This window comes from Salmo trutta, chromosome 28, assembly GCF_901001165.1.
Source record: "Salmo trutta chromosome 28, fSalTru1.1, whole genome shotgun sequence".
In the NCBI taxonomy this organism is placed as follows: domain Eukaryota; kingdom Metazoa; phylum Chordata; class Actinopteri; order Salmoniformes; family Salmonidae; genus Salmo; species Salmo trutta.
Window position 1 is genome coordinate 4,841,631 of NC_042984.1, and position 18,846 is coordinate 4,860,476.

Below are 18,846 nucleotides of genomic sequence, written 5' to 3' on the forward strand. Positions count from 1 at the left end.
AACTATTGAATCCTGGAAGATTCTGTTCTTAATTATACAACTACCTTTTTTGCCAAAGCTGAGAAGCTGAACAAATGTGCCCTGTGCTACAGACATCTATATCTGTCTGCTAATACTAGTAAAGGCCAAGTACACTACTTTTGTGAAGAAGAAAAAATATATATGATTGAAGTGGATTTAACAAGTGACATCAATATGGGATCATAGCTTTCACCTGGATTCACCTGTTCAGGCTATGTGTGGAGGTCAATTAAGGCAGCCCCCCCCCCTCACCCCTGCACCTCTCTGATTTAGAGGGGTTGGGTTTGAATACGGAAGACACGTTTCAGTTAATTGCATTCAGTTGCACACCTGACTAGGTATATCCCCCTTTACCTTGTCATGGAAAGAACAGGTGTTCCAATGTTCTTTTCACACTCAGTGTATAGTAATCTGAATTTACTCTATCTCCTTCTGTTGACTTGTGATATGTGGTTACTTTACCTACCGTAGTTAAATGCACTGACTGTAAGTCGCTCTGGACAGGGGCAGCTGCTAAATGACCTAATGTAATGTAGTGTACTGTAATGTAAATCTAAAATAACCTCGTTTCTTTTTAGCACTGAATGGAGCAAAGGTCCTAAAAAACATTTCCAGTGAACACTGCTCTGGTTTTTTTAATAGCCTAGACTCCTCTAGAGGGGTTGAAAAACTATTGATTTAAAAGAAAAACAGGGTTTTGTGTATTGTGCTATACATGTTTATCTCTTGTAGAGAGTTTCTTATTTTATGCTTTCGATTGGTATTGTTATTAAATGTTAGCTATGTAATTTGACTTGTGTGATATAATTATCAAATACCTATTCCATGTCTTTGTTTATTAATAATTTCCATTGTTTCATTTCTTAAGGAAATATCAGCTTCTTGTGTATTTGATTTTATTCATGCATTTTGTCCAATTGAATGTCTAATAATGTATTGTGTTTGTCAACAACTGAATGGTTATCTGGTTTAATAAAAATATTATAGATCTACCTGATATAATTGTTTATCGAATCTGTATCAAAAGTTGGGTTGAGAGTGAGACATGTTCATTTACTAACCTTCTCTGAAGCAGATTCCAATGGCTCAGCTGGTTGGAGCATGATTCTTGCATATTAACTGTTATCATTATATAATTCTATCTGGGATTCACTGCAGGCAAAAGACAACCAGTTGCTCTCAGTAGCTTGTTGCAGATAAACATGCATGATGATGTAGTAAACACAAATTTAACTTTTTACGTTTAAGTTTTCATGTACCGAATAAAAATCTGAAGGTCAATGTGTTTCCATCGCATTTTCAACTCAACCAATAGTTTTGTCACAAAAACTGTTGCGTTTAAATAACAAATGTCCCTACTCTAGTCTTGGCACGTGCTCTCTAGCCAACAGCTCTGCAGATACAGGGTAAACTAAATGAAGAGAATATTATGGATTAGGCAGTCAAGCATTGATCATCATGTCACCAGAATAAGACCCTCTATATTTATTGGAAAGGAGCATAAAGCTTGAATGGATGTAGCTGGGATTGCAAACTATCCCGGATTACAAAGGGAAACCCAGCCGCGAGCTTCCCAGTGAAGCAAGCCTACCAGATGAGCTAAATGCCTTCTATGATAGCTTCGAGGCAAGCAACATTGAACCATGCATGAGAGCACCAGCTGTTTCCGGACAACTGTGTGATCACCAGGGGTTGGATCCGGTTCAAGGAACGGAACCTTACTCAGGGCATGACAAGCTGAGAAGCATGTGTCTGGTCATGGCTCACATTAACGACATTATCCCAGACACCCTGGACCCACTCCAATTCTCATACCGCCCCAACAGATCCACAGATGACACACTCTCTATTGCACTCCACACTGCCCTTTCCCATCTGGACAAGAGGAACACCTATGTGAGTAAGCTGTTCATTGACTACAGCTCAGCGTTCAACACCATAGTGCCCTCCAAGCTCATCACTAAGCTAAGGACCCTGGGACTGAACACCTCCCTCTGCAACTGGATCCTGGACTTCCTGACGGGCCGCCCCCAGGTGGTGAAGGTAGGTTTAGTCCCCTCCTGTACTCCCTGTTCACCCACAACTGCACGGCCGCACATGATTCCAACACCATCATTAAGTTTGCCAACGACACCTACCACCGTCAATGATGAGACCAGGACAACAACCTCAACATCAGCAAGACAAAGGATCTGATCGTGGACTACAGGAAACGGAGGGCTGAGCACACCCCCATTTAGGGCTGTAGTGGAGCGGGTCGAGAGCTTCAAGTTCCTCCGTGTCCACATCACTAAGGATCTATCATGGTCCACACACACCAACACAATCGTAAAGAGGGCACAACAATACCTCTTCCCCCTCTGAAGGCTGAAAAGATTTGGCATGTGTCCTCAGATCCTCAAAAAGTTATACAGCCCGGTACATAAGTGGGGCTGAGCTCCCCTGTCATCCAGGACCTCTATACCAGGTGACAGGGGCGCAACTTTGGTTTTAGAAATGGGGGGGACATAACTTGATGGGATGTCTGAGGGTCTATCCCTCAGACACCCTGTGACAAAACAAAGGCTACAAAACATTTCATCATTTGATTCAGGTCTTGTGTGATTGAGGCAAAAAAAATAATAGCTAAAGTTAGCGAGCTAGCTAACGTTAGCCAACATTTGGCTAGCTCTAGCTAATATTGGTACATCATCAAATGTACTTCTGTTGAAACGTGACAAAACGAAGGCTACAAAACATTTCCATACACACAACAGCTGTTAGATGCTGCTACCCGAGAGGGGATGAAACAACGGCTAACGTAACATGTAATTTGCACTGGGAATAAATACTTTTCCCCCTGTCAAACAGCAGTTACCTTGCCCGCTAGATCAGTCAACTAAAGAGTCGCCAGTTTCTGCTCTGCTTGCTATTACAACTCGGAGAGAAAAACCGCAGACAGCAGCTGCCTCTGATCATCCTTCCCATGCTGGTCCTATACGTCAACCTTTCAGAAGCTTTGCCTTCACACATCCTGCCTGCACAAGATGTGGTGTCCATGTGGTACTACGTTCTGCCTGCTTAAACCGGAAAACAGCCTATTTGACACCTCTGAGGCGTCCACATGGTCCTAAAGCACACCGGGCCGTATTTATATCACAGTGCAATTCTAAAACTGGGGGGAGGGGGCAAAAATACTGTTTCAGAATGTGGAGGGGTCATGTCCCCCCTGTCCCCAGTGAAAGTTGTGCCCCTGCCAGGTGGTTCTCAGAGGAAAGCCCTAAAAATGTTTAAAGACTCCAGCCACCCAAGACATAGACTGTTCTCTCTGCTACTGCATGGCAAGCTGTACTGATGCAAGTCTGGAACCAAGAGGACCCTGAACAGCTTCTTCCCCAAGCCATAAGATGGCTAAATAGTGAGTCCAGGTAACTATTTAACTATCTGCATTAACCCTTTTTACACCAACTCTTTTGTCTCAGCACATACACTGCTGCTACTGTTTATCGGTCACTTTACCAAGTTATCATTACTCATTGTGTATTTATTATTATGTGTTTTACGTTTCAATTATTTCTATATTTTCTTTCTCTCTGCATTGTTGTGAACGGCCCGTAAGTAAGCATTTCACTGTTAGTCTACAGCTGTTGTTAACAAAGTATGTGACTAATACATTTTTATTTGAAATTTGTATTTAACCACCCTGTGAAGTTCATCATAACTTATTTAATCTGTAGCCAAATAAACGGTATAGTTTCCCCGAGTCTTCGTGGGAGGACCACAAACCATATCATCGTGTGACTCCAAATGTACTTCGATATGATGATTGTATCAATATTTGCGCATAAATGCGTTTTCACCATCATTTCTAGCGTAATTAATTTTACCATCACAAAAAGATCCCACCATGTCAAACGAACAAATTATCTGTCTGCTTTCATAACATTTTACCGAAACTTAATGTTTCCATTATAGCTGTGATTTCTTATATATATGGTATGACTTTACTCGCGTAACGTGGTTTGTGGATCATTGTATTTTTTTTTTGTTGTAACAATATTTACACAAAAGCCAAGTTTTGGTTTTTAATGTTTCCTTACGGAAGTAATTACTTGCGACACCGGTAGCAGAGATTTAACATCCGGTAACGACGTTCTCTCTTTCCTGTCAGCCATTTATGATAAAAGGTGAGAGAAAGATTTTCCTCTGTTGTAAGAATACAAAAATACTGTACTTTCATGAATTATAGCTGTCCAATTGGTGAAAGAATATATTGCAAAGCGTCTCCGCTAACGGTAGTGCTTAGTTTATTTTGAATGTTGTCGTTATTTTGGCATATTTTATGGTAAAATTAGTCGGCATGCTACCGCTGCCACATGTTGGAAGCTTCGGCGTCAACGCAAATGTTCACATGGCTTCGTATTCGCTTATGAACGTCTCCCCTTTCCACCAAAGATTGTTTATTGAATTCTTTAAACTTAATAAGCGCATTTATTTTTTTCCCTACCTAACGTTGCCATGTAAACGAGAAATGTTGAGCTTGGCTAACTATCTAGCACGTTAACAAATTAAGCTGGCTAACATTAGCTAATTGACGTATGATAGCTAATGTAGTAAAACAAACGTTTAAGTTTTTATTTAACTAGGCAAATCAGTTAAGAACATTCTTATTTACAATGACGGCCTAGGAACTGAATTAAGAACTATTAGGACGAGAAATGTCGGGAGTCCGGCGTATAAATATATATGTGATGGATGTATAGACTATATGGGAAAAGGGGGGTGCCGAGTCAGTTCTCCAGCTGAAATGTTTCTACCGCGTTTAACCCCTGGGGGGGGGGGGCTGCCTTCATCGACTTTCCGTCTCTTTGGCGTCCGGGGAACAGTGGGTTTACCTTGTCAGCTCGGGGAAAAGATCCGGCAATCTTCCGGTTACTGGTCCAACCACCAGGTTACCATATGGATAGAATACTTACTATATCTGAAGAATGGTATATGTACAGCAATAGTTAAATAGCATAGGCCTTGACTAGAATACAGTATTTACATATGAAGTGGGTAAAACGGTATGTGAATATTAAAGTGACCAGTGTTCAATGACTTTGTACGTAGGGCAGCAGCCACTAAGCTCAGCTAGTGTGTGACTAACGTTCAGGGCAGGGTACTGAACTTTTGTGTGGTGCAAGCGGGCTGATTAATAGTTAATCTTTTTCTCTGCTACTCACAGATCGAGTGACCAATCATCACCAACAAAAAAAAACAGAATGCAGAACGACGCCGGTGAATTCGTGGACCTGTACGTCCCACGTAAATGGTGAGTACCTCGTAGCGCCACACCTGTAACTAGCTAGTTAGCTAAATAAGCCTACGATAACGAGCAAAGTTCGTTTGTGAAATGGCTAGCTAGTTGGTTTTATAGCTAGATACATATTTTAACTTTGTTGATGAAAGCACTCTAAATCCATTTTGCCCTGTCAACAACATTAGCTAGAGGTCCTGTAATTCTGATTCTATATGCAACTTGCTATGACCCTGTGTCTTTCAGCTCTGCAAGCAACCGAATCATCGGAGCCAAGGACCACGCCTCTATCCAGATTAACATTGCTGAGGTAATAACTAGTGTCACTAGCTACAGAACTCTGGACTTCATAATGTACTTTATTGTGTCACAAATGACACCTTATTTCCTATGTAATGCACTACTGAAAGTAGTGGACGAAAGTAGTGCACTATGTAGCAGGTAGTGTTCCATTTGAGCTACACAACAGAAGGTTAGTGGAACCTTAATTGGGGAGGACTGGGCTCTTGGTAATGACTGGAGCGGATTCGGTGGAATGGTATCAAATATCAAACACATGGTTTCTATGTGTTTGATGCCATTCCGTTTACTCCGTTTCAGCCATTATTATGAGCCGTCCTCCACTGAAACATACCCAGTAGTCTTCATTGATCTTGGCCCAGTTTCCCCCGAAAGCGATGGAAGTTGAGCGTACAAGTGGTTTAACGATGCATCTTTCCTACAATGGCCGACGATGCTTTTCCCAAAACGGCACACAGACAGAACAGCCGCTAAGTGTGTTGTCGGAGCATGTCGATACTGATAGGATTTAACCTCTACAGGATCTGAAAGGATTTTAAGAAAAGACAGCTCTGCTCTCAGATCAGCTTACTCAACTCAAATCTTACCTTAACATTATAATTATTTCACAATACTGACGACTGATCAGCTCCTGTAGAGAGAACACAGGTTACCCAAATTCAGTACTCGGGGCCCCAAAGGGTGCGCATTTTGGATTTTCCCCGAGCACTAAACAGCTGAATAAACTGTGGTGTTAGGGACACAAAAAAAAAAACGAGGACCGATTTTGGGAAACGCAGGATTACTACCTATAGCTGCACATATTGAGACAGTAGTCTACAAGCTCCAAAATGTAACTCAATTTATTGACCGTGTATTTCAATACAGGCATGCAAACTTTCCAGTGATATTCGCCGTTTGGTTTTTAAAGTAGGTTATCCACATGAATCGTGTAGATCCTGGGGGGGGGGGTACGATCTGATCGCTCAGATGACAAGACGCTTGATTAACGGCGTTAACCTTTTTATTTTTTACATTTTAGTCATTTAGCAGACGCTCTTATCCAGAGCGACTTACAGTAGTGAATGCATACATTTCATACATTTTTTTTTCTATGCTGGCCCCCCCGTGGGAATCGAACCCACAACCCTGGTGTTGCAAACACCATGCTCTACCAACTGAGCTACAGGGAAGGCTATAACATTTTACAGCTGACGTAGCACTTTTCATAGGCTACTTAGTATAAGAGATTTTTAAATCAACTGTATTTCTACTAACACAAGTAGCACAATAGAAAACAAAGCTTAGCGTAGCTAGCTAACTAAAGAGATTTTGGAGAAGTGGTCTTAGCTCACAGTAGAGTTGTCATCCATCGTTTGCAGTTCCTATGTTTGCAGCGTGCTCATGCTAACTAAATCAATGACCGTGGATCATGTTTTATACTTTATCCACCAATAAGAAAAATCCAAGATGGCGTAGCAGTCAGACGTCTTTCTCTTTGTCCTGTCGTGTCCCTTGTATATATATCTTTTTACATATTTTTCTTCGCATATCTTTTAAAAAATATTTTCCTAAACCTCAACTTCTAAATACTCTCCTGCAACCCGCCTCACCCAATGTGGCGTGGATCTGTTTTTGTTTCCTAATGTATTTCTATTTACTTCGGATCTAGAATCCCTCAACTGAAGCTAGCCAGCTAACTACCTACCAGCTATCAGTCAGCAAACCATTGCTAGCGGTCATCAGCTAACCTTTAGCTCGGAAAGCTCTCGCCAGTTCGAACAACGTGACTCAAACCAGAGCATAACAGACCTATTTTTTTCTCCATATCCCCGGATTCCTACCGCAAACTCTGAACATTTTAATCTGGATCTTCGCAACTAGCTAACCGCAATCCCGGGTGACTTCTCCTGGCTAGCGTTTCCATCCCAGAGCAAGCACCAATTAGCCTGAAGCTAGCTCGGCCAGGGCTCCTGTGCTACCACCGAAGCCCACTCCTGGGCTACAATATCCGGACCCCTTCTACTGCCGGTAGAAGGGGTCACTGTTGCCGCTTGCTATAGACCTCCCTCTGCCCCCAGCTGGGCCCTCGATATCTTCTGAGCTCGTGCTGCTAGGTGACCTAAACTGGGACATGCTTAACACCCCAGCCATCCTACAATCCAAGCTTGATGCCCTCAATCTCTCACAAATGATCAATGAACCTACCAGGTACCACCCCAAAGCCGTAAACACGGGCACCCTCATATGTCATCCTAACTAACTCGCCCTCCAAATACACCTCTGCTGTTTTCAACCAAGATCTCAGCGATCACTGCCTCATTGCCTGCATCCGCTATGGGTCTGCGACCAAATGACCACCCCTCATCACTGTCAAACGCTCCCTAAAACACTTCTGCGAGCAGGCCTTTCTAATCGACCGGGGTATCCTGGAATGACATTGGCCTCATCCCGTCACTAGATGATGCCTGGCTATTCTTTAAAAGTTTAGAAGAAAAACAAACGCACACCTGTTAAGGCGAGGTGCTGGCTAGCGGAGTAGAAAACTAGATAATAAGGGAGAGCCGCACACTCTGGGAGCTCAGATGCAAAAATGTAATATCCAATGTTTCCACAGCCAAGCTGTCTTCATCAGGGTATCGTCACAAACACTGCGGGATGACTTGTTTATATACTGTCAGAAGACACACAGGTGTCTGTAATCATGGCCTGGTTGTGGCCTGATATCATTGGTTAATTCTCAAATATAAAAATGGCATACAAAGAACCGCATACGATCATAGATTCATTTTAGACTACACAAGCTTACAAACAATTACAATGGCAAAGTCACAATCACAAGAATGGCTTCAGATCAAAGTGAACGTTGAGACCGAAGGGAGCCAGGGTCTTTAAGTTAAAGATCCAGGGAGCCTCTCGTTTTAACAATAAATTATCAAGGTCACCCCCTCTCCTAGGGAGGGTGACATGTTCTATACCAATATAACACAGAGACGAGGTTCCCCTCTCCTAGGGAGGGTGACATGTTCGATGCTGATATAACGTAGAGACGAGGTTCCCCTCTCCTAGGGAGGGTGACATGTTCGATGCTGATATAACGTAGAGACGAGGTTCCCCTCTCCTAGGGAGGGTGACATGTTCGATGCTGATATAACGTAGAGACGAGGTTCCCCTCTCCTAGGGAGGGTGACATGTTCACTGCCAATATAACGCAGAGATGAAATCGAGTGGTTTGTTTCCAAACAGTGGGCCGCAACTGGGTAAGTCAAGTTTTACCACCTAATGGTGCTACGATGCTCTGAGATACGTACTTTTAATTCACGCTTTGTTTTACCCACATCATTTTTACCACAAGGATAAGTTGTAAGATAAATAACTGCCTTAGTGGAGCCCGTAATAACACCTTTGATTGGGATCGATTTCATTTTTTTTTATTTTACATTTTAGTCATTTAGCAGACGTTCTTATCCAGAGCGATTTACAGTAGTGAATACATAAATTTAATTTCATGCATTTTTAAAAAAACTGGCCCCCCGTGGGAATTGAACCCACAACCCTGGCGTTGCAAACACCATGCTCTACCAACTGAGCCACAGGGAAGATTTTCCTGTTTGTGGGTGTTTGAAGGATCTACATTTATAAGTGCCATTACGTTGAGCACAGCCGTTAACACTTGTAATTTCCATCCAGTAGGGGGCGCAAATAGACGTTGTTCAGGAATATCTTGGGGTGGTAAATCAGAGTACCAATTGGTCTCTGAGATTTCTGCCCCGCGAGAATACGACCAAGGGACGGTCCGAAAACACATTACCGAGATGATGATCATCATATTTCAGAATGTGCCAATGGTTGTGAACGATTCCCTTAATTTGTTCAGAGCGCTTTGAATAGCGGGTTGTTAGAACGCAAGAATGTGTCTTTTTGCGAGACTGACCGTTATAAAGGTCATGTCTCGTTTTGTTTTGAATTTTATCAATGGCATTATTAATCTGATCACTTTTGTACCCCCTCTCCTTGAACTTTCTTTGCGTCTTAGCCATATTTCTGTCAATCTGATTTGTTTTTTGCAACAACAACAAAATATTCGGCAGAATTGGCTGTAGGGCAAACTATTTTTCAAGGGAAGTGGGTGACAACTATCAGCCCTCAACAAACTGTTACGGTCAGTAGGTTTCCTGTTACGATCAGTAGGTTTCCTGTAACGGTCGGTAGGTTTCCTGTAACGGTCGGTAGGTTTCCTGTAACGGTCGGTAGGTTTCCTGTAACGGTCGGTAGGTTTCCTGTAACGGTCGGTAGGTTTCCTGTAACGGTCGGTAGGTTTCCTGTAACGGTCGGTAGGTTTCCTGTAACGGTCGGTAGGTTTCCTGTAACGGTCGGTAGGTTTCCTGTAACGGTCGGTAGGTTTCCTGTAACGGTCGGTAGGTTTCCTGTAACGGTCGGTAGGTTTCCTGTAACGGTCGGTAGGTTTCCTGTAACGGTCAGTAGGTTTCCTGTAACGGTCAGTGTATAGAACACTATTTTCACACAAGATCAGAAGATCAAGAAAACTGATTTGACGTGTATCAGATTGCAGAGTAAATCTCAAATGTTCAGAACAGGAGCTAAGAAAAGCATGGAATGCCTGGAGCTGTTTTGCATCACCCCTCCATAGAACAATATCATCAATATACCGTTTCCAAATAATGATGTTAGGCAAGAAAACATTTTTGAGAGGATTGAAAATAGACCGTTTCTCCATGTTATCCACATTCAAATCAGCATAGTTAGGAGCCATGGGGGATCCCATATCAGTACCCTTCGTCTGAATAAGGAAATAATTTAGAAACATGAAATAGTTGTGTGAGTACTATTTCAGCCAATGTTATAATGCAGCACTGGAAGGTAGGTAGTTCATCAGGGTCACGTTGTAGAAGAAAATGTTCCATAGCTCCAATACCGCCCTCGTGTGGAATATTTGTGTATAACGACTCAACATCAAAAGTGACTAACAAGGTATTTTCAGGGAGAGGATTTGAGAGATTCAATGTTAGAGATCATACTGCTGGTGTCCTTTAGGAGGGGAGATGTTCTGAGATCATACTGCTGGTGTCCTTTAGGAGGGGAGCTGTTCTGAGACCATACTGCTGGTGTCCTTTAGGAGGGGAGCTGTTCTGAGACCATACTGCTGGTGTCCTTTAGGAGGGGAGCTGTTCTGAGATCATACTGCTGGTGTCCTTTAGGAGGGGAGCTGTTCTGAGACCATACTGCTGGTGTCCTTTAGGAGGGGAGCTGTTCTGAGATCATACTGCTGGTGTCCTTTAGGAGGGGAGCTGTTCTGAGATCATACTGCTGGTGTCCTTTAGGAGAGGAGCTGTTCTGAGATCATACTGCTGGTGTCCTTTAGGAGGGGAGCTGTTCTGAGACCATACTGCTGGTGTCCTTTAGGAGGGGAGCTGTTCTGAGAGTAGTCTAATAAAAAAGTCAACAGAGGTAGATAGAGAATGCCCTCTACAATAGGGGCCGTTACTGCATCAATGCCCTCTACAATAGGGGCCGTTACTGCATCAATGCCCTCTACAATAGGGGCTGTTACTGCACCAATGCCCTCTACAATAGGGGCCGTTACTGCGTCAATGCCCTCTACAATAGGGGCCGTTACTGCATCAATGCCCTCTACAATAGGGGCCGTTACTGCATCAATGCCCTCTACAATAGGGGCCGTTACTGCATCAATGCCCTCTACAATAGGGGCCGTTACTGCATCAATGCCCTCTACAATAGGGGCTGTTACTGCACCAATGCCCTCTACAATAGGGGCCGTTACTGCATCAGTGCCCTCTACAATAGGGGCCGTTACTGCGTCAATGCCCTCTACAATAGGGGCCGTTACTGCGTCAATGCCCTCTACAATAGGGGCCGTTACTGCACCAATGCCCTCTACAATAGGGGCCGTTACTGCATCAATGCCCTCTACAATAGGGGCCGTTACTGCATCAATGCCCTCTACAATAGGGGCCGTTACTGCATCAATGCCCTCTACAATAGGGGCCGTTACTGCATCAATGCCCTCTACAATAGGGGCTGTTACTGCACCAATGCCCTCTACAATAGGGGCCGTTACTGCGTCAATGCCCTCTACAATAGGGGCCGTTACTGCATCAATGCCCTCTACAATAGGGGCCGTTACTGCATCAATGCCCTCTACAATAGGGGCCGTTACTGCATCAATGCCCTCTACAATAGGGGCTGTTACTGCACCAATGCCCTCTACAATAGGGGCCGTTACTGCATCAGTGCCCTCTACAATAGGGGCCGTTACTGCGTCAATGCCCTCTACAATAGGGGCCGTTACTGCGTCAATGCCCTCTACAATAGGGGCCGTTACTGCACCAATGCCCTCTACAATAGGGGCCGTTACTGCATCAATGCCCTCTACAATAGGGGCCGTTACTGCATCAATGCCCTCTACAATAGGGGCCGTTACTGCATCAATGCCCTCTACAATAGGGGCCGTTACTGCATCAATGCCCTCTACAATAGGGGCCGTTACTGCATCAATGCCCTCTACAATAGGGGCCGTTACTGCACCAATGCCCTCTACAATAGGGGCCGTTACTGCACCAATGCCCTCTACAATAGGGGCCGTTACTGCGTCAATGCCCTCTACAATAGGGGCCGTTACTGCATCAATGCCCTCTACAATAGGGGCCGTTACTGCATCAATGCCCTCTACAATAGGGGCTGTTACTGCATCAATGCCCTCTACAATAGGGGCTGTTACTGCATCAATGCCCTCTACAATAGGGGCCGTTACTGCATCAATGCCCTCTACAATAGGGGCCGTTACTGCATCAATGCCCTCTACAATAGGGGCCGTTACTGCATCAATAGGGGCCGTTACTGCACCAATGCCCTCTACAATAGGGGCCGTTACTGCACCAATGCCCTCTACAATAGGGGCCGTTACTGCACCAATGCCCTCTACAATAGGGGCCGTTACTGCACCAATGCCCTCTACAATAGGGGCCGTTACTGCACCAATGCCCTCTACAATAGGGGCCGTTACTGCATCAATGCCCTCTACAATAGGGGCCGTTACTGCATCAATGCCCTCTACAATAGGGGCCGTTACTGCATCAATGCCCTCTACGATAGGGGCCGTTACTGCATCAATGCCCTCTACAATAGGGGCCGTTACTGCATCAATGCCCTCTACAATAGGGGCCGTTACTGCATCAATGCCCTCTACGATAGGGCGCCCTGGAGGTTTTGTAACATTCTTGTGTAATTTCGGCAAAGTATAGAAAGTGGCAATTTTAGGGTGTTGAATAGCCAAAAAGTCATATTTTTGGGGGGGGTTTATCTGACCAGAACTTAAATACCCATCTAGGACAGTAAAGATCGTTTTGGGAAGTAGGGTCAATGCTGAGTTTCTTGTAAAAGGCAGGACGAATAAGGACTGACGCTCGTTTTCATCCTTAGATAAACTATAGAAAGATTTGGTCTTTTGTTTGTTCTTAAGGAGATGAACAACATCTTTTTCAACCAGTCTGCAATATGTTTCAATAGAGTGATTTGCGATTGGCTGGAGGTACAAAATAACTCTTACTTCTAAATGGAGTCGGGAGTATGTGCAGGTGAGCAACCTGATGGTTCAATAGAAACATCACGATTAGGGGAGCTAAAGTATTCCCTTAAACGGATGTTTCTAAAAAAAAAAAAAAAAAAATTAAACATGTCTAACTTCACATGGAAATCGTTGCACTGGGTTCTAGGCCATAAAGAGAACCCTTTATTAAGCAAAGAAGACATGGACAGGGCTCAATATCTTGCTTGATAAATTAAAGACACTCAGTCCCGTGGGTTCTGGGACCGTGTGAACGGTCTCCTGTCTCTAGTCGTTTCTTCTAAAATGAAGGAAAGGGGGGGGAAAGTCTAAAAATAATCAATTTCTTTTTTTGTATGCTGTTCTTTGTATGCCATTTTTATATTCTTTAAAAGTGCCTTCCTAGCCATCTTAAATAAGCATGCCCCACTCCCCAAAAAATTGAACTAGGAATAGATTTAGTCCATGGTTCACTCCAGACCTGACTGCCCTTGACCAGCACAAAAACATCCTGTGGCGTTCTGCATTAGCATCGAATAGCCCCCGTGATATTCAACTTTTCAGGGAAGTTAGGAACAAATCTACACAGGCAGTTAGAAAAGCCAAGGCTAGCTTTTTGGCAGGGGATCAATATTTGGCATGACAGGCCCTCTGCTCCTTATAACATCATTGTTCTAATTACATTTCTTATTGCAGGTTGACAAGGCAACCGGTCGCTTCAATGGCCAGTTCAAGACCTACGCTATCTGCGGTGCCATCCGTAGAATGGTAGGTTTCTCCGCTTTCAAAAGGCCACGGTTGCAAATTTCCAGTAATTTTGTTCCATAAATTCAGAGTCCTTCGACCAGGATTTCTTGGAAAAGTTACTGGGATTTTGCAACCTTACACACATGGCGATGTTGCAGGTCGTTGTCAGCAAGGCTTGGCCTGCGGTGGCTCTGTCCTCCTGCGGTGGCTCTGTCCTCCTGCGGTGGCTCTGTTACAGATAACTGAGATGGTTTGAGGCCATGCTGTCTCCTCCATAGCAAGGTTATAGGTAAACCTCAGACACAACCACTGTCATCAACTATCTTTTATCCTAGCATCCAGGTTACATGAATTATAGAGACCACTGCCTCCCCTTTCCAAAGTCGGGTGATATCAGTGTACATTCAGGAGAGGAAGTCACTCACACATTTATCCCACAAGTCACCAGATATTGTGCATCATCTTCTGTGTGATGGCGTTAACAAATGTGAGGTGAGTGTGTGTTTATAAAGAGGAATTATCTAACGGACCCTCCTGTCCCATCCTGCAGGGTGAGGCTGACGACTCCCTCCTGAGGCTGGCTAAGACCGACAGCATCGTGTCAAAGTAAGTACATGCGCTGTCTCTGCTGGACTGTGTTCAGCCTAGCGTTTGTCACGATACCAACATTTTGACTTCGATAGCAGGTTTAGTATCTCGATACCACAACAAATGAAGAAGGCCTTTTAGCCAAAGTCACAGAATGGCTCTTGATCCATACAGATTTGTCGAGTTCAATATCATTACATTTTAAATGTATGCATTAAATAAATAAATTATACAATCATACTATATATATGTGTGTGTGTGTGTGTGTGTGTGTGTGTGTATATATATATATATATGCATATATATATATATGCATGCATGCATGCATGCTCTAATCTATGGATTTCACATGTGTGGGCAGAGGTGCAGCCATGGGTGGGCGTAGGCCCACCCACTTGGCAGCCAGTCCCAGCCAATCAGAATGAGTTTTTACCCACAAGGGCTTTATTACAGACAGAAATCCTCCTCAGTTCTATATTTTTCTTCAGTGTATTTAGAACTCACGTATGGGTATTCGTGCACAGCCAGTGTGTTATTGGTGCCGTTGTTCGCCTAAATTAAACTGTGATTTGGTGCCGTTGTTCGCCTAAATTAAACTGTGATTTGGTGCCGTTGTTCGCCTAAATTAAACTGTGATTTGGTGCCGTTGTTCGCCTAAATTAAACTGTGATTTGGTGCCGTTGTTCGCCTAAATTAAACTGATTGGTCAGGCTCTACTACTGCAACACACCCAGATCTCTAATGTCCTTTTCCTTTTCCTAACAGGAACTTCTAGGTCGGGAGATGCGCCTCTGGAATCTCTTTGTAAAATAAAAAAATGAATTTGAATTTGTTTCAAGCGTCGTTATTACTCATAGATGATTGGTCCTAACCCCAGTTCATAGTTTCAACCATTTGGATTTTTAAAAAAAGCTGATTGTCATGCCTGCTTCCATGCAGGTCGTCAAACATATTTGTGTGAAAGATGCCCGCCTCCAACTTAGTGATTTTTATGAATCCTGAACGAAACATGTCTGGTGAGTATGCAGACCGTGGAAGAACTGGGACATTTTCAGCTTTCAGTAATCGTGTACAGATCCTTGTGACATGGGGCTGTGTATTATCATGCTGAAACATGAGGTGATGGCGGCAGATGAACGGCACGACAATGGACCTCAAGATCTCATCACGGTATCTCTGTGCATTCAAATTGACATAGATAAAATGCAATTGTCTTCGTTGCCGAAAGCTTATGCCTACTCATACCATAACCCCACCGCCACCATGGGGCACTCTGACATCAGTAAAGTGCTCACCCACACAACGCCATACATGCGGTCTACCGGTTGGACGTACTGCCGAATTCTCTATAACATTAGAGGTGGCTTATGGTAGAGAAATTAACATTCAATAAGATGACAACAGCTCTGGTGGACATTCCTGCAGTTCAGCAGGACTGATTGAACCAAAATTACCAATGTTTTACTTTACAAGAGGCATCTTGTAGAATTGTCTGCTGCTTTATTTTCACCACTAGATGGAACACCACCACTAGATGGAACGCCACCACCAGTAGGTGGCACGCCACCACCAGTAGGTGGCACGCCACCACCAGTAGGTGGCACGCCACCACCAGTAGGTGGCACGCCACCACCAGTAGGTGGCACGCCATGTCAATACATGTTTACCTGTGGAACTTTTATTTTTATCCCCATTTATGTTGTGTTATCAGGAAATAGAAAACATTTGAGAGAAACTGTCAGTGATGGATTGGTGTATATGTCCCGTAGTCAACATTCATTTTACATTTACATTTTAGTCATTTAGCAGACGCTCTTATCCAGAGCGACTTACAGTAGTGAATGCATACATTTCATACATTTTTTTTTGTTTGTTGTACTGGGCCCCCCGTGGGAATCGAACACACAACCCTGGCGTTGCAAACACCATGCTCTACCAACTGAGCCACATCCCACATTTTAAATTAATCTGAAATACAATTGAAACGGAATGGCCATGTTTATTTAATCTCGCTAAGCCTTCCTTCAAAATCTCATCTCGTTGCCTCACTAGCGTGAAGTGAATCCCAGAGGACCAACTGCTAATCTTAACTATTCAGAACAGCTGTTTTTAGTGTCATTCTGAATGGTTTGGCCTAACTAACGTTCAAGCTGTGTTAAAAGATATGACCTTGTTTCCCCAACCCTGGTCCAACAGTACACACCTTTTTGTTGTAGTGAAACACGACTCATTAAGCTCACTGAAGGTTTGATGATCAATTGACAAGTTGAATCTGGTGTTCATGTCCAGGTTTACAATAACAATGTGTACTGTTGGGAAGGGTTGGGAAAACACTGAGATATGAAGCTTGTTCTCTTGGTGTGGCCTAGCTAACGTTTAGGCTGTGTTAAGATAACAGGGTGTCTCTGTAGATAGTCATCACTGTAAACACAGACTTCTACTTGGTCCTGAGTCCCAACAGCTGATAGCAGACAGCTTTAAAATCTCTTTCGCTGAGGTCAAATGAAATGGCTACTTTAAAATGTCTCTCGCTGAGGTCAAATGAAATGACTACTTTAAAATGTCTCTCGCTGAGGTCAAATGAAATGACTACTTTAAAATGTCTCTCGCTGAGGTCAAATGAAATGGCTACTTTAAAATGTCTCTCGCTGAGGTCAAATGAAATGACTACTTTAAAATGTCTCTCGCTGAGGTCAAATGAAATGACTACTTTAAAATGTCTCTCGCTGAGGTCAAATGAAATGACTACTTTAAAATGTCTCTCGCTGAGGTCAAATGAAATGACTACTTTAAAATGTCTCTCGCTGAGGTTAAATGAAATGACTACTTTAAAATGTCTCTCGCTGAGGTAAAATTACATTTTAAATTGGTGTCTTGTTTCCCACACTCTTTTCCAAACCCCGTCTCTGCCTTCCTCTGCCTCTCTCACCCCTCTGCCTCTCTCACCCCTCTCTCTCTCTCACCCCTCTCTCTCTCTCCCAGGTGAAATGACATTTCTCAGGTTGGTGAAGCCCTTCGTTATTGAGAATGCTGATTACAGCATTAGTCCCTGTCTCCCAGCTCTCTCACAGCCTCCTGCATGGGACTCGGGTCTCTGAGGTCACATGACCTGCAGTCTCATGTCACACTTGTTTTTTTATTCAGGGGTTAAAAGGTTGGTCTGTGTCCCAAATGGGACCCTATTCTCTAAGTGCACTACTTCTTACCAGGGCCCATAGGCTTCTGGTCAAAAGTAGCTCACTATCTAAGGAATATTACCTGTGACAGGAACCTTATTTAAAAAAAATGTTTTTTATTAAAGATGTGATCATTCCCTCTGGAATCTCTGAGGTTCACTTTAAACAGACTCAATTAGCCATGGAGCTTAGATGCAGTTGATGGTTTTGGTGGTTAAAGGCTTAATCCCAAATGGCTCCCTATTTAGTGCACTACTTTTGACCAGATACTTATGGGCCCTGATCAAACACAGTGTGCTATATAGGGAATAAGGTGCCATTTGGGACGACCTGTGTCAGGGATAGCAAGGGGCCTCAATGGGGAGTAGGGAGAGCAAGGGGCCTCAATGGGGAATGGGGGGAGCAAGGGGCCTCAATGGGGAGTGGGGAAAGCAAGGGGCCTCAATGGGGAGTGGGGAGAGCAAGGGGCCTCAATGGGGAGTGGGGAGAGCAAGGGGCCTCAATGGGGAGTGGGGGGAGCAAGGGGCCTCAATGGGGAGTGGGGGGAGCAAGGGGCCTCAATGGGGAGTGGGGAGAGCAAGGGGCCTCAATGGGGAGTGGGGGGAGCAAGGGGCCTCAATGGGGAGTGGGGAGAGTAACGGGCCTCAATGGGGAGAGAAAGGGCCTCAATGGGGAGTGGGGAGAGTAAGGGGCCTCAGTGGGGAGAGAAAGGGCCTCAATGGGGAGTAGGGAGAGTAAGGGGCCTCAATGGGGAGAGTAAGGGGATACCAGGGTCTGGAAACAGTGGAGAAGTTGCTTGTGCCTGTACATACAGCTCTACGCTCTGCGCTGCCCGTTGGTCTACCTACCCTACCTGGACCCCACATACCTGGACCCCACATACCTGCGTCTGAGGGGCGTTGAGGTTGAAGTGAGCTTCTGGGCGCCAGGTAAAGAATACAAACCCTCATCCACCGCCAGGTAACAGAGGAAGCATTGTCTCAGCCAGAGCCTGGTGAAGGGGCGCTAGGGGATATAATAAGGCCTAAAAGCTACCTTTGATATGTGTGGGATCTTATCAGTCCATACATGCCCCCAGAGCCATACATAGGGTACTTCCCAAATGGTGCCCTAGTCCCTATATAGTGTATTACATTTAACTGGAGCCCCTCCGGACCCTGGTCAACAGTAGT

At 44.2% G+C, this 18,846-nt stretch overlaps 1 pseudogene; it reads left to right on the plus strand.

The window, feature by feature from the left end:
* Positions 1 to 4,162: 4,162 nt before the first annotated feature.
* LOC115165296 (40S ribosomal protein S21-like) lies at positions 4,163 to 15,326 on the plus strand (annotated as a pseudogene).
* The last annotated feature ends 3,520 nt before the right edge of the window (positions 15,327 to 18,846 follow it).